The 16,972-nt window shown below is 37.8% G+C and overlaps 1 protein-coding gene across 1 annotated transcript in view; it reads left to right on the forward strand.

Annotated features, from left to right (window-relative positions):
* The first annotated feature begins 7,761 nt into the window (after positions 1-7,761).
* gprin3 (GPRIN family member 3) overlaps positions 7,762-16,972 on the forward strand; it is a 45,956-nt gene continuing 36,745 nt past the window's right edge. The window contains exon 1 of the mRNA XM_018096306.2: positions 7,762-8,057. The gene's annotated coding sequence lies outside the window, so the exon portion shown is untranslated. The remainder of the gene's footprint in view (positions 8,058-16,972) is intronic.

Consider the following 16,972-nt stretch of genomic DNA (forward strand, 5'->3'; position numbering starts at 1 on the left):
CCACTTTTGCGGTCTACATTCGGTCTTGCCACTTTGTGATATTTTTTTGTTTCATATGCAGCACCACAAATATAACACAAATCACAGCATTTATTGGGAAAAAAAACTCCAAGTATGGAAGAATTCTCTCTTCTTGATAATAATCAATGTTATCTTGCAGTATACTAATGTTCAACTTTCAGTCGGCATTATTGGATCAGGAAGACACTGTGATATATTTTATGTTGGCAGAACACTCATTTTAAAAGCCCTTGTGGTGTAAGGTTCCTGCTAAGGGAAAACTTACGGCCCTACTATATTCATCCATGACAGATTATAGCTGCCGATATCGGTCACTTAGACCGATTCGGTAGCTAATCGGCCCGTGTATGGGCACTACCGACGGGCCTGCCTGACCGATATCTGGCCTGAAATTGGGCAGATCTCAATCGGGCAGGTTTGAAAATCTAGTTCGATCGGGGACCGCATCAATGTGCCGATGCGGTCCCCGATCCGACTAGATTTTTAAACCTGCCCAAACCGACTTTGCCTATACCCCATAGGTGGGGGATATTGGGAGAAAATCCGCTCGCTTGGCGACATCATCAAACGAGCGGATCTTAAAGTGTATGGGGACCTTTACTTATCAGACTTACTTACTTACTTATCACATCACTTATCACATCTTAGAAACTTATTTACATTTACCACTATAACTTGTTTTTCATTAAAAAAAAAATTTTGTAGACCATTTGCTGTAGGAGTCAATAGGTAGAGAATAATGTGCAGCAGGAACAACTATATGTATCATGATTGTGTTATGGGTACTGTTGTATAGAAACAATAACTAAATTCTTATGCAGTCATTGTACGATACCAAAAGCTCCAGCATGTTTTCAACGCATCTTAATTGGCTTTTAAAAAGTTACTGTTTTATATTCATGTATTGAAATGTTCTGTTAAGGCTGTGGTATGATGCATATCCCCTAAATAATGAGGTTCTATGAGACACTGAGATGCTCAAACTAGGTCAGATTTGCATATTAAATCTTGAAAAATGTCTCTTTTACTTCTCAGTGATATGGGGAAGGAGTATGGAAGGTTATATTTTAGTATTTTTTTAAGTGTAATTGTAAGTGTTTTTCTAGTTAAAAAAATCATCCACCACAGTCATGCATTTCCTTGTCATGCATTTCCTCATTGTCTGTAATACAGAGGAAAGTGTTCGAGATTTTGTAAATGGTGTAAAGATTGAAAACCACAATTTAAAAGGCTAGTGCTTTTCTGAACTTCATATCTAAATAAAATAGTGCAGAAAATATTCTAAAATTTGCTCTGCAAGTAGCAAAAGCCCTCCCTAAATGCATAAGCTTCTGTCCTTCATTAAGATCAACAACACTGTATGTATCAGTAGAAAGACGTGAGGTTAGAACAATCAGGGCCAAGTTAAATATTTCTGGAGTTCTACTGACCAGAAACAAAATATTTGTTTTATTGAAACATGTGACCAAACTTGCTCATTGTTTGAGCACCAATCTCAGTTAAATGAATTTTAAATCATAAATCCATGCATAAGAGAGTCATATCTACAACAGTATTCAAAGCAATTCAAGGGACTATTAGAAGACAGAACAGACTGCACCCACCTATACAGGGTGCCCAATAACTGGTGATGGGTTCTATACAGGGTGTCCAATAACTGGTGATGGGTTCTATACAGGGTGCCCAATAACTAGTAGTGGGTTAAATATTTTATGATGGTATCATGAAGCTAAATTTCCATACAAGCGGTTTTTTTTGTCCCATGAAATACCATAAGAAAGTAGTACAGGTATCGGACCCCTTATCCGGAAACCCGTTATCCAGAAAGCTCCGAATTACGGAAAGCCCGTCTCCCATAGACTCCATTTTAATCAAATAAGTGAGAATTTTAAAACTGATTTCCTTTTTCTCTGTAGTAATAAAACAGAACCTTGTAATTGATCCCAACTAAGTATAAATAATCCTTATTGGATGCAAAACAATCCTATTGGGGTTTATTAATGTTTTATTGATTTTTTAGCAGACTTAAGGTATGGAGATCCAAATTATGGAAAGACCCCTTATCCGGAATACCCTTGGTCCCGAGCATTCTGGATAACGGGTCCTATACCTGTATATACTTTGCTTGATTGTCTCTTGCAGGGATGCTTGCCTGCAGCCATCTAGTAGAGTGTCACCAGAGACACTCTGTAAATTATTACAGGGAACATTTACCTGATATTTGCTTGTGTTTGGACAAATACTGTATATACTCGAGTATAAGCCTAGTTTTTCAGCACCCAAAATGTGCTCAAAAAGTCACTCTTGGCTTATACTCGAGTCGGGTGCCATGGGTCCCTCCAAACTAGCACCCTCTGTCCTTTGTGTGCAAATTAGGCCACCCGCAACCAGACCCTCCAGTGCCCTGGCCCGCCCCCAAATTCATCTTCATCTACCATCCTCACCTGTCCCATTCTGCACTAGACATTTCACTTTATATTCTATATAAACAATATATAGTTTTGAAGGATTTTAACTCTTTGGGGCTGATTTACTAACCCACAAATTCGAATCCGAATTGGAAAAATTCCGATTGGAAAACGAACATTTTGCGACTTTTTCGTATTTTTTTCGATTTTTCCGGCGCCTTTACGACTTTTCGGAAATTATCGCGACTTTTTCGTTACCAATACGATTTGCGCGAAAAAACGCGAGTTTTTCGTAGCCATTCCGAAAGTTGCGATTTTTTCGTAGCGTTAAAACTTGCGCGAAAAGTTGCGCTTTTTTCGTAGCGTTAAAACTTAAAAGGCGCAACGTTTTGCGCAAGTTTTAACACTATGAAAAAATCGCAACTTTTTGCGCAAGTTTTAACGCTACGAAAAAATCGCAACTTTCGGAATGGCTACGAAAAACTCGCGTTTTTCCGCAAAAATCGTATTGGTAACGAAAAAGTCGCGATAATTTTCCGAAAAAATCGCAAAATACCGATCATTACGAAAAAAACGCAATCAGGCGCATTCGGCCCGTTCGTGAGTAAGTAAATGGGCCCCTTTGTGTTTTAGCTTGGTTGCTGAGTACTCTTAAGGTATCATTTTATATTAATATTTAAAAACATAAACCCCACTGATGCCTCATTTAATGTAATTTTATTGGTATTTATTTTGATGAAACTTAGCAGTAGCTGCTGCATTTCCCACCCTAGGCTTATACTCAAGTCAATAAGTTTTTCCAGTTTTCTTAGGTAAAATTAGGTACCTCGGCTTATATTCGGATTGGCTTATACTCGAGTATATACAGTACCTAATTCCCTATGTGCATTGCTGGTTGTGTCCAGATATGTGAATATTACAACATGAATAATGAAAGTACCATAGCACTTTAATGCTAAGCAAATAGATGCATACCTCCTAGTGATATGATTTGAAATCATTGCCTGGACTCAACTATCAGCACAGCACACTTAGGGGCTGATTTACTAAGACACGAATTCGAATCCGAATTGGAAAAATTCCGATTGGAAAACGAACATTTTGCGACTTTTTCGTATTTTTTTCGATTTTTTCGGCGCCTTTACGACTTTTCAGAAATTATCACGACTTTTTCGTTACCAATACGATTTGCGCGAAAAAACGCGAGTTTTTCGTAGCCATTACGACTTGCGCGAAAAAACGCGAGTTTTTCGTAGCCATTACGATTCGCTCGTATCTTGTCGCGACTTTTTCGTATTGAGCGCTCGTAAGCGGCGGGCAAAACTTTCAGACTTTTTTCAGATTTTGGAAGCCTCCCATAGGACTCAATGGCACCCTGCAGCTCCAACCTGGCCCAAGAAAAGTCACCATACTGAAGCTTGAATGAATCCGAATGTTTCGTACTCGGCGCGAAAGCTGCGAAAAAGGCGCGACTTTTCGCGCAAGTTTTAACGCTACGAAAAAATTGCAACATTTTGTGAAACTTTTGGAATGGCTACGAAAAAGGCGCGACAATTTTCTGAAAAATCGCCAAATACTGATCATTACGGAAAAAACGCAATCGGGCGTATTTGGCCCGTTCGTGAGTAAGTAAATGTGCCCCTTAGCGTGCTTAGCTCTGCTAATATGGCAGCTTCTCAATAGCTAGCAACATCATCTAGGCTATGTTGGGTACAGTCCATAGCTTAAGTGTTCTGACCATAATGGTTTACATTTTGAAGATAACCAATCCTTCTGGTTTATTCACTTATGCCCAAAATGAGATGCTTCTGGCTTTTAAGTTATAAACTATACATAGGAATGGCATCTGCATGTGCAAATTAAAAACAGGGGGTGGGTCAGCTGATAATATAGGGATTGTGACAATAAGACTCCTGCCACATTGTGGATAAATGCAGGCCAAGAATCTGCCTCTATGCTCCAAAAAGCTTTATTGATTTAATGTACCTGAGCAGTTGAGCACTGAAATCCACTCAATGAATATACGCCATTCAGTGGGCCCACCTGCTTTTCTGCTAATTCATAGCACATACTTGTGCTGTCAATTATCTAATATTACAGTACATTATATATAAAGAATATTAATGCCACAACACAAGGCTGATTTTATAGTTAGATTTCCATTACATCAGCTCCAAAACCAGTGCAGTTAGCATGAGCCTTATTTTCTGCATGATAATTTGCAACAACGCCTAAGCTATAAAGCTGATCAATAACATGTGCAGTGGCACTGACACAAAATCAAAAATAGTGAGCTCGTGTGTACAACTCTAAAGGGTTACATTACTGTTACAGAGATACTAATCTTTTAGGCTGGTGCAGTTAGTTCAAGCTGTTCTATCCATATTAATATTTAGGGATTAGTTCTCCTTTAAACAGTTACTTTGCCATCAGCTGTTCAGTTACTTGGGAAGAATGTTAGCCTTCACTGTCACTAACTAGGATACACTGCAGGTAGTATGCCATGTGCATTAGTATCTCTTTAATACAATATCTTTCGTAAATGATTCTGCAGTCTCCCAGTTACTTTGTTGCACTGTAATGTTCAACAGTAGATCTATATATTGCCTCAAAAGAGCTCTTTTGTTAGCAAGTCCTGGAGTGGCAGCTATATTTTCTGTCACATTTTCCCTTTTGAGATGAATTATCTGGTCGTCAGGATTCCACTTTCATTAACTTCTATGATATATTGCCATGGCAATGTCTTGATGGATGTAGTAAATCTCTTTCTCTTTGGGGGTGGATGTCTTAGACCCAGAATACAGTAGTTTTTGTTTTTTATACTACTTTCTTATAATTAGGTAAAGTTTCACTTTTTTTGTATTGGAGAAATATTTTTTTTAAAAACCACTGTACATTAAGGCAAAGACTGGATATTTATTTATCTGCATAGTTTATTTTGCTTTAATTGACTGCTTGATTCCAAAATGTTGCTACTGAATTGTGTGTAGCGCATGTAAATGCTCTGGTTAAGGTCATTTAGGGGCAACTTAGGGGGCTGTTCCTATTAATGTGATGCATTTGGGTTTTGTGGTCACTCCCCTTGCCTGCTTCTATTAAGGCTGTTACACTACAATAAAAAGGGGAAAAGACACTTAAAATATGGCCAGTTACCCTATGAAGTTGGATTTAATGAAGTCACAACGTGTGAACCAGGTCTAATCAGCAAATAGCTGCTGGTGGGGGTTATTAGTCAGTATACATGATGCAAACATTATGATTTTTAATTATATCACTGTTTGAAACTACAATCTAAGTAAGTTAAACCTTCATAAAAGCTAGGGAGGAAAGTGAAGAGACAGTAACAGTACATTAACTTTTTAATGTTTCTGTTTATAATAATAAATTATTATTAGGTTTATAATGTTGGACTGCGTCGGGTAGTTGAAGAGCAAGTTAGGGTTGGGTGCAACCTGCACATCACTACTGGCTGGTGCTCCTGTAAGGAGAAAACTGCACCGACCAGGGGTTAATGCAGGTGAGCGATCCTCTTTCTTCCTTCTCCTTTTGATGAGATTCCGAAGTTTGACATTTCACTTGACTCCACATGTGCGAAGACCAAAGAAGGAAGAGAGTCGCTTTGTCCCATACACCCCTGCCAGTGCAGTTTTCTCCTAACAGGAGCACTGGCTGGAGGTTTTTTTTGTCACCCCCCCAGTAAATGTAACTTTCCTTTAAAGGTAATGTCACAAGGGACATTTTGATTTCTGCTACTTATCCTTATTGTCCATAGCCAACTGTGGAACTCTTCCCTTTGACATGTATAGGAATCATTGTGAATCACCTTGCGCATGAAATGAATGTACTAATATGCGCATTGCTGGAGTTGGTCACATTGCATCAAATAGACCCAATTGTGGGGAGATCAGTCGCCCACAATAAATCTTCACTATTACAGGCGACTAATCTCCCCGACATGCCATCCCACCAGCAAGAATTTAAATCGATTTACATTCTTGCCAGTGGGATGGCATGTCAGGACATTAGTCGCATATGATAGAAAAGATTTATCGCGGGCGACTTATCTCCCTGTGTGCCATTGCCTTAACTGGGAGAGAAGCTTCAGATCTCTTCTGAATTAATGATAAATGTTGACGGTTGCCCTAAGCAGGTAATTTCTACTCAAAAACATGTATTAGGTAATAGTATTTTGAAAATTCACAATGTGTGAAAGTAACATGATAATCTAGTCATGGCAAAATGGTAAAATTAATATGAATATCAGACTGAAAATTCAATCAACTCCAAATGCTTGTTTGTGTACCATAAGGGCCCGTATTATCTGTTTTTTTATGCATTTGAGAAGCAGGTTTGGGCACACCTAAATGCATCAGCTAATGGATTCCATTATATTCTGCCTGGTTGTACCCATAAGTCTTCAGATTTGCATTTTATGGCATTCATGATGGTTTCGTTAGATGCCACATGCTGCATTTTCTTGCTCTTGATATGAATGCAGAGGTTAACAGCATGTGTTTCTAAACACAATAAAAAAAACACCCATGTATAAGAGTCCTTAATTAAGAACTGATTTGTAATTACCCCTAATACCTTCTTTTCAGCACATAATCACTATTGATTGGAAAACATTCTATAATAATATGAAGCTTTATTGTGATATGCAGGATTAATGAATCTAGTTTTACAGCAATTTTTTAAATAAATCATTTGCATTTGATCCAATTCTATTTGCAATATATTTAACAGCTGCACATTTTCATTTCTTACACAGTGCCAGCACCAGTTGTGCATCAGGTATATTTTCCCAGTCCAGGCTGTTATATTTTCTCAGTCCAGGCTGTTATCACTGATGACAATAGCTAGAGAGGCACAGAGCAGGGGAAGCTGCAGAATAGAGAGAATCTGTATTATCTATTCAAAAATTTTGCAAAACAAAGTCTGTCGACAGCAAAGTAGATGAACCAGATTGTCAAGCCTATTAAAGATGAAAATAAAGGAAGACAGATAATGCCATGTTTGTATTCTGGAGTTTATTTATAGGAAATATTTATGCAGCCATCTTTCATTATTATCATTATTATTGTAGTATTATTCTCAAGTAGATGAAGTGACCCTTTTTTTCAGAAAATCAGCATCATTTTTTTTTTTAAAGCATCACACATTGAGCTGCATATTTAGGTCACTAATTGTGCCTGTCATTATATGAAAAAGCCTGCCTTTGGTGCATTAAAATGAACTGTAGCAGTGGTTTGTGATCCCCTCCCAGTCTTGCAGTCGCCCTGCTGAGTGACAGGCAGCATCACCGGAGGCGTGGCAGAACTGGGAGCCGGAACGCTTCCCTGTGGAGCTGCTGTGCTGCTGTGCAAAGCTCCTGGAAAAATAGCCAGAGATTCTTGTACATGCAGAGCATACAAACAGGCAAGCCGTGCTCACTGATCAGAACAGCTCTCATCATTTATAGGGAACAAGATAATACAGGCTGTTCCTCCCATCCCTGGGCTGAAGAAATGTGCTAGGATATTTGGTCATCTCTCTGACTATTGGATTTACAGTAACACCCTAGTTCTATATGAAGAATTTTCAGACAAGGTCAATATCAGCCTTTCCCTTGACCGATTTGGACTAAAGGTAAGCCAGAGTACCCTAACAGATGTGCATTAGATTATAGGTATTTAGAAATTGCTGCTTTAAACCAGTGAAAGCGGTTTGCTTTGGAGAAATGGAGTTAAGTTTTAAAAGGATGCAATCAACATCATTTGCTGAGAATATTGCTTGTATTTTTGTCAATTCATGAAAAAAGGCAAAGTCTCAAAGACTGGTAATGTTCGCTATATGTTTTTCTTGGGTTGGACAGCTAGGCATAGGTAAGCAGAATAGAAAACCTGTGCGATGGTGATATTGTGTTTAATAGGCATCATGTGTACCGCTTAGATGGGGATATGAATGTTAATGGGTCATTGGGGGCATTTACTAAGAGTGGCATTGCACAGCTTACTACATTTTGTATGCACACATAAATATGAACCAGCATTATGGTCACATGCAACATTTTTGCAAATTGCACTCTAACCTAGGGGGTCATCATGATTGCAGGCTAGGCAACCCCCCTGCCACCTCCTTGATGTAGACAGAGATACAACTCAGTATCCCTCTGCATCCTTTCCCAGTCAGGTTTACAATTCAAAAATAAGGTGAAGACCCAAACTGCCTCTGCAATTTACCTCTTTCCTTCATTTAGATAGACACAAGGTCAAGGAAAAATATGCTGATTTCTATGTTGGGGGAAAAAACATGGAAGATTGCTCTAAAACTGGTGGTCCCTTAATAGATGAGTCCCCTGTTGCTGTTTAGCTGATAATAAATAGAGCAAAGGACACAGTCGTGTTTAGGGAAGGTTTAACAGAAGGTGTTATCCTTAGCATCAATCAGTCCTTGAATGTTTACCTGTGAAAGCAACCTTTTTCCTCTGTGGAATTGATTGGCACCTACAGAATACATGCATGTTCCTGTTGCCTGGCTTGGGATGCAGACAGCTCTCAGGGACTGTGTTGGATACAGCTGCTCTACATAGCAGGAAAACTATTTGTTTGCAAGGCTGACGGTTTCAAAAGCACACTGACATATGCTCTATGAAATGGGTGGCTTAGCATGGCACCGGGTGTCACTGAGGGAGGGGGGTATTAACTTTTCCATGAGGAAGTTCCCTGTAAGTATTTTTTTGTGAAACACATTTGCAGTTTTATAAACTTCCTCATTTGTTACCAACAGTCTTTGAAGTTAAACTTTGAGATCTAATTAATCCTTTTTTCTCAAAAAAGCTTTACGGTTATTGCTGTACTATATTTCCCAGTATCCCTTCACAACCTTTATCTACCCAGGCATGCTGAGAGTTCACTACGAGCTACAGGGACTAGCATAGGCTTCCCAGCTTTAAGGTATGTTCTAGCATAGATTATTTATAAGGCATTAAATTCACTTTTTCGGTTGTGCCTGGGTCAAGAGCAGGCCTTATGTTCTCTATCCTTCTAGTCTGTATATCATTAAGATGAATTATTATCCATTGGTCACTGGTTATGAAAACAATACTAACAGCAATGAGACATACAGCCAGTGCTGAATAGGCAAACAGAAAACCTGCAGCAGAATATTAAATATTGTACAGGTGGTTGTTTGCCTTGCCCTTTCAGGAAGACAATGCCTTCAGTTCCACACAGTAACTAAATAGCGAGACACAATTGGGCAGTCATGTTTCTATAAGGATTCTAGTGGTCCTACAAGAAAAAAAAAATCATAAATATATTGTAAATCAGCTTATTTCTGTTGGTATTTTTATATCACACACACACACAGTTTTATTGTGGCATACAGCTTTATTTAATTTATAACAAGCGGCAGGAAAAATAACAAATAATTAGAAAGTTATTTATGAATGATAATAAAAGATATTGTTTGTCCGGTGGTGAATCAACTGTTGCTGCACTTTAACTCTCAGCATGCTCCAACATATTATTGATGGTCAAATCATGATGGAAGTTGTAATTCAGCAACATCAGAAATCTATAAAACTGTTCTATGAATCTTACCTCTCCAGGATCTTCTCTTGGACCACTGTTCCACTCATTGCTCCTGTCCTCTGTTAATGAGATGCTGCTTAAGGTTTCAAACACTTTTTATTTAACACCCGAGCTCTAAGGCCTATGCCTCTCTCTGAAAAGCAGAATGTAAAAGTGCTGGCTTGTGTACATATAATCATCCCTCAGAATTCCAATTAAGCGCAAGGGCACACGAGGCATATTGTTAGCCTGTGGATAAGAGCAGACTGACAATACACCCATATGCTTAAAAAAAATTTCTTTGTGCCTGCACCTGGAAGCACTGAATCCGCTGGGGTGCAGACACATGCAGCCAATATCCACCAACAAACTTGAGTCTTGGCATTTGTCCAGAAACCCAGTATGACATAAGTCTCAGAATTACAGAAAGGCCATCTCCCAAAAAGTCCATTTTAATTGGAATTTCCTTTTCTCTGTAATAATACAATGTAAAAAAGGAGGAACACTAACTTGCTGCATAAAACAAATCTTTTGGGTGTATTTAATGTGTACATGTTTATTTGTATACCAAAAAATGCACACTCTGGGGTGCAGGGCACCCTATTTTCATGTGCACTAGTACACTGCTACCAGGAGAAACACTGTAAGTCCTCTTCTACCCAGGCAGAGAAGAGGCTGCAGGCCACTCCAGAGGAACAGGAAAGTTAGTTATAGTGTGATAGAGCTGCCATCTTGATAAACACCAGTGAGACATGCTCTCAGACATAATCAAAATCATCTTCCTTGTTATAACCCATGAAACTACTGTTCTTTTAAGATAGGTGGCCAAGGTTGCCCAACTGAAGGCCCCTTGGTCAGATCTGTTCCTCCCTGTGGTTTTATATTTCCTGGCAATACCAAAAGCCCCATACATTTTCATTATTTTAATGAACTGATCACAGAGAAAAGGTATAAAAGATAATTGTCTCACAACAAGAAAAACATTGAACAGAACTGCCGTAGAGAATACATTAGCTTGGGAAGGCAACATGACATCTCTGTTGTAAATGTCAGTATAAAGAAAAGAAGTGGGGAGTTTATAAAAAAAAAGCAATTATGCTTCCTGTCTATTTAAGAGAATATTTGTGGAATATAATTTAACTTTTAAACAGACATTATATTCTTTTAAAAAGAAACAAAAGCCTGAGGGCCTGTACACAATGAATCTAGGGAAAATAAAAAACTGCTCTCACAGGAATATAAAACCAGACAAGAGCACAGTATCTATACAATATCTCGGAAAAGGAAGCACCTGAAACAAATCCCACTGGCAGTTTTTCTTCCTCTTTATTTTTCTGCTCTCATAAGAACAATCTGTAAGGTTGAACAGACCTGCATCAAACAGCATACATTCAACTCAGTCAGCCGCACTCCTAAATGCCCTTGGCACGTCAATCACCAAACCATTAGGTTGTCTTGCTCTGAGAGGCATTAACAGGCAGCCAGTAATTTGATTCTCATTCAAGACTCATAGTTTTCTGGATACAGTTGAACTGGCGGTTATAAATGATGTTTCTTTCTCTATTAATAAAATATTGATTTGTCAGGCCTTCCTTTCTGGCTGTGTAGCATCTTTAGATTTGAAAGTATGATGATCTTAACATTGCTATTAGCCAGCTATTTCAACACTGACGTGGCACCCTCTGCCAAATTGAAAATTGGCATCTCTTGCTTATTAAATTGAATATAGCCAATCTACTTAAATGTATATCTTTATATTTACCCCTGTAAAGGGCGTATCCAAAGCTGTGTCTATGCACACAATATTGTGACATATTGAAGTGACATAACCAATGGATGCATGCTAAGGTAAAGGCAAGAACTAGAGTGCTCTAGTCATGAAATTAAACAATAAAAGAAATATTTTGGTCCCCACCAAAAATGATGCATGGTTTGGGAGAGTGGTTGGGGAGGGAGTGTAACCAGCTGTATAACACACAATTTATACACTGTATTTGTATATTGCACCGGGCCATTCCTGGGCCCTATGTACTCATGCCCCTCCCCCAGCAACAGCAGTGAATGTTTCTTTGCTAGGTCAGTTTGACTTTGGATTGAGATATATGGTGTGTGATGGCATGATTTTTCTGAATTCTGTATTCAGTTCTATGCTGCACCAAACATAAACACAATTGTGCCTTTTAAAAGGGACAATATCACCCCTGTCGCCAAGTTTAACCTTGTGACAGGTATTTTGCCAAGGTAACGCTTGCAGCTGCTGTTGTTATTTTATTTGTGCTTCAGGCTAGCTCCCAGTCTCAGCATCCCCTTCATATTCACTGCTCTCTGCCAAGGACAAATATCTAGGTTCAGATATACCTAAGACCACCCTAATAGCAAGATTTTATTTTTTTCTGCACAGATAATAAAACTGTATCTGAAATAATTAATGGAACCTAGCTATTTATGCTTATATAGATGTTTAGTCATATAAAGTCATATCCTATGTTGCAAAATTACCAATGGAGGCTTCCCCATTTAAATGTTACTCTGTGTTCTAGAATTGCATTGAAAACCAACTCCTCCCCCAAAGAATTTGGCTGACCGAATTAAAAGTCCTATTTTTGCATATTACAATTTGCTGAATCCTGCTAAAATGTCTTCATTCATCTGAATGGTTGTAGAAAATCCTTGCTAAGCACTCCAGCTGTTACAGAATTACAGAACCCATGCAGCTAGCAGGGGCATGCTGGGAGTTGATTTCACTCAACAGCTGTAGTTCTTAAGGTTACCTGTGCTTTTCTAGATCCAATATAGTTCTTTTCTATAAGAAGCAGTGTTCTACTTTTCCAACAGTCCCACTAGATTGTATTTATAGGTGAAGGCACCTGATTTTAGTGGTTTTAGAGGTTTTTGAAACCATGAATAAACTAATTTCCATGAAAACCACAAATGTCTAGTCATTTATTAAAGGATCCGAATTGAAAAAGCTCAAATGAAATAAAATACAGAACAAGATTAAAAGAACACAAAAAACTAAATTTTTGGTTGGGTGGGTGGGTTCTCCTACAAATCTTCTTGGACTTACAATAATCAAAAACCTCTAAAACCAGGAATTTAATAAAGATTGTTACTATTTGCCTAGGACAGCATCCAATGATTTCTATATGAGTTCAACAGCTTTCAGATAGCATATTTTTACATTAGAATTTTTTGTAATTTTTGACACGTAATAAATGGCAAAAAGAAATTACAAAAAAAATTAATTTTAGTGCAAAGAAACACAAATCATGAAAAAAATGATGAACGTTAGTAAATGGGCCCCTTATAATACAAAACAAAGATCTTACACACTGACATGGGATAAAGTAGCAAATTAGATAAAAGAGGAATACTTTTCAGTAGGACTGCTCGAATCCTCTGGTGCACACATGCATATTGATCCATATGCAGATGAATTATGTATTGCACTGTTGTTGTGGTGAAGTGCTAACATGATAGATGAGTCTGTCAACACTTTCTATGTTATTCCACCTGTAAGTGGACAGACTCTGCAAGTGGCAAAATGAAAGTTGCAACCCTTGTGACCACATTATTAGAGAATATTTAACAATATAAGAATGGTGAAAGGTTCAATACTTTGAATACTATTGGTATGTTTTTTTATTTTTTTTTTTGGTATAAAGTTCCTTTTGATTATATGTCCAGTTAGCGTATGATTAATGGCTTTGACTACATCTTTACATTAAAAAACTGAGAAGCAAACTGGCAAATAAGGTAAAATAAGGGGCACATTTACTAACCCACGAACGGGCCGAATGCGTCCGATTGCGTTTTTTTCGTAATGATCGGTATTTTGCGATTTTTTTGGAAAATTGTCGTGACTTTTTCGTTACTAATACGATTTGTGTGAAAAAACGCGAGTTTTTCGTAGCCATTACGAAAGTTGCGCAAAATCTGGCGATTTTTCGTAGCGTTAAAACTTGCACAAAAAGTTGCGATTTTTTTCGTAGCGTCGCACCTTTTAAGTTTTAACGCTACAAAAAAGGCGCAACTTTTCGCGCAAGTTTTAACGCTACGAAAAAATCGCCAGATTTTGCGCAACTTTCGGAATGGCTACGAAAACTCACGTTTTTTCGCGCAAATCGTATTGGTAACGAAAAAGTCGCAACAATTTCCGAAAAGTCGTAAAGACGCCGAAAAAAATCGCAAAAAATACGAAAAAGTCGCAAAATGTTCGTTTTCAAATCGGAATTTTTCCAATTCGGTTCTGATTCGTGTCTTAGTAAATGTGCCCCTAAGTGTTGATAGGTGCAAGGTTATGCACTTAGTGCATAGTTATACACTAAATAGTAGTGTGTTGGGGGTATCCTTACTTGAGAAGGCTTTAGTGATTTTTGTGGATAACAAGCTATGTAATTCTGTGTCATTTAGCGGCTACCTCTGGTGCTTCTAACTCCGGCCCTGTGCTTGAGTTTAGATCAGGGGCAGCAGCAACATAAGAGTTGCAGCAGAAGATAAAGGGGCATATTTATTATGCTGTGTAAGATGAAAGTGTGATGAAAAAAACGGTGTAAAAAGCTGTGTAAAATAAATGGCGAATTGTGCCGTCCGAATGCCAGATTATTCGTCACTATTTTTTAGTTTAAGGAGAAGAAAAACGCATAAAAAATATGCAGTTTTTATACAGTTTGGCCTGGCAATATGTAGCAAATTTTGTTGCCGTTATTTACACAACATAATAAATAGGCCCCAAAGAGTTGCCAAGTGAGTGGTGGGAAGATTGAATGAGAGGCTGAAGTTGCATAGTGGTGGCGATTGGGTTGGTGAAAGAGATTGCACCACGTCAGAGGCTAGTATGATATAGAAGTAAAGGTTTTTCTATTAATATTTCTTATTGACATGTATAACAATAAATGGTAGTGTCCCTTTAACCAAGCTTTTGTTCATAACTCAGAGCTGTTATCCTCAGAGATTCCTTCAGAAATCAGGTTTGATAAAGAGTATTTTTGAAAATGAGGCTAATTATTTAGGGCATGTAACACAATGTTGCTCATGATTTGCTTCCCACAAAGAAACTTTTAATAGAAGCAACAGGAAATTGTTCAAAAGCAAGCATACACTATATTGGGGTCAAATAGTCAGATTAGTAAATATAAAGTCTGTAACCTTATGTGTGTTACACTGATTACTTCTATGCATTTTATTTTTGCATTTACGCTTACTGCTTTTATAAAGCAGTATCTTTCTATATTTTAAATTACTTCATTCCTGTATATACAGTATAATGTCACACGTCCATAAAGTTCTACCTTTTATGTCTACATCTAAATAACCTGTTAACCTGTCTGCTAGGTATTTATTTCCGTCTACTTCCTACCATAGTTGCAATATGGCTCATCTATTAAACATGGAGCAACACACAAAGTGCAAAATTCCTGCTTCACTCCTTTTACTGAATCTCCATTCCCTTGTCCAGGAATGAGCAAGAGCATCACTTTATTCCAAGGACATTAATTTCAAACTTGGAAATTAAAACGGATTCATCCTAGATCAAGGCATTCATAAATTTTGTTCTGTAACAAGAAAATAATGAATCTAACAATCATACACAGCTTGAGGCACACAATTATTTCGTTCTTTCCATAAAACAAAGATGCTTTACTTGTGCCTTTTAACCCCCTTAAATGAGTGGTTGCCACATGTGCATGTCATATGCAATATCAAGGCCTCACAGATTTGTTCTCAAAGTGTGAGGCTGCCTTGCAAAGCTACCATATAAAGTTGTAGCTGCTGCATAGAGGGTTTATTGCATATAGCATATCTAAATTACATTCATTTGTTCTGGTTATAATAGAGTCACCAGGTCTGATAAATCAGGGTACGGTTCTAGAAAATCCAGGTCTGTTCTGATTCCATGTAATTTTAATGCAATCAGTTTGCAATCAGTGCAGCCCTGAGAAGTGCATTTATTAGCATAATGGCATACATAGTGTTACTCTAACTGGCATATTTTAGCCAAAAGAAAAGTGTTCCAGTGCATACCATCACTGACATTAATGGAAACTGCTTTTCATTCATTGTAACTAGTGGTTTATAGCCAGATAATGCGCATTTGATTTGGGGCTGGAAACCACTAGTTCAGTTTGCTTAAATACACCAGCAGAGAGAAATTACTTTTGCAATTAGCTCTAATCTGGAAAAGTTGGTTTATGGCTTATGATTGTGATTTATGATTTATGATTGTGAAGTTTATCACAATATACCCTAAAATGTTCCCCAAAGTAGTTATTGCAAACTTACAGATTACAGATGAGGGTTCCCCTATAAGAAAACATCCATACCAGCATTCCTCTTTATCTAACATGCTGAAATTACTGGCCAGTAGTTGCCTACTAATGCAACAGTGGACTTGAACAACAGCAGGACAAATGCAATGCTTTTATAGTAGGTTTTAGCATGCATTATATTCAGTGAGTATCCATTAGCTTGTGAGTATCCATTTTGACTTAAGGTACATACGTATGGCATTTGTAAATATAAGAAGGTTTGGATCATTTCTATGCTATTGTAAAAATTTCACACACTGGCAAAGTAGAGGAAGTTTCAGCATATATTATAGTACATATACAGCATATTAGTACAGTTCAAAAGGCGGTATTCATGTTAAATGAATTATTATGGCCAACATTCAATCAATAGTTCCACAGACTAACAAAATATCTGCCCCCCAGGGCTTATGGTAAAAAGGCAGCAAGGTGTTTATTGATGTAGACTAACATTTTAGCTAATACAAAGGCTGCTATATGAACTGAGACATTAGTCGTCATCATCAATAAACACCTTGCTGATTTTTCAGCCTAAGCCCTGCAAGTGTGGATTCCTTGCTTGTCTCCCTAAATATATTTGCTTTGCTTGCTATAATAAACCCTATTGCAAGATTCAGTGAGTGACTATAGTAAAACCAATGCTAAATTTATTGTTTGCAAATGTAGGGACCCATAGGGTTAA

This window comes from Xenopus tropicalis, chromosome 1 (assembly GCF_000004195.4).
Source record: "Xenopus tropicalis strain Nigerian chromosome 1, UCB_Xtro_10.0, whole genome shotgun sequence".
In the NCBI taxonomy this organism is placed as follows: domain Eukaryota; kingdom Metazoa; phylum Chordata; class Amphibia; order Anura; family Pipidae; genus Xenopus; species Xenopus tropicalis.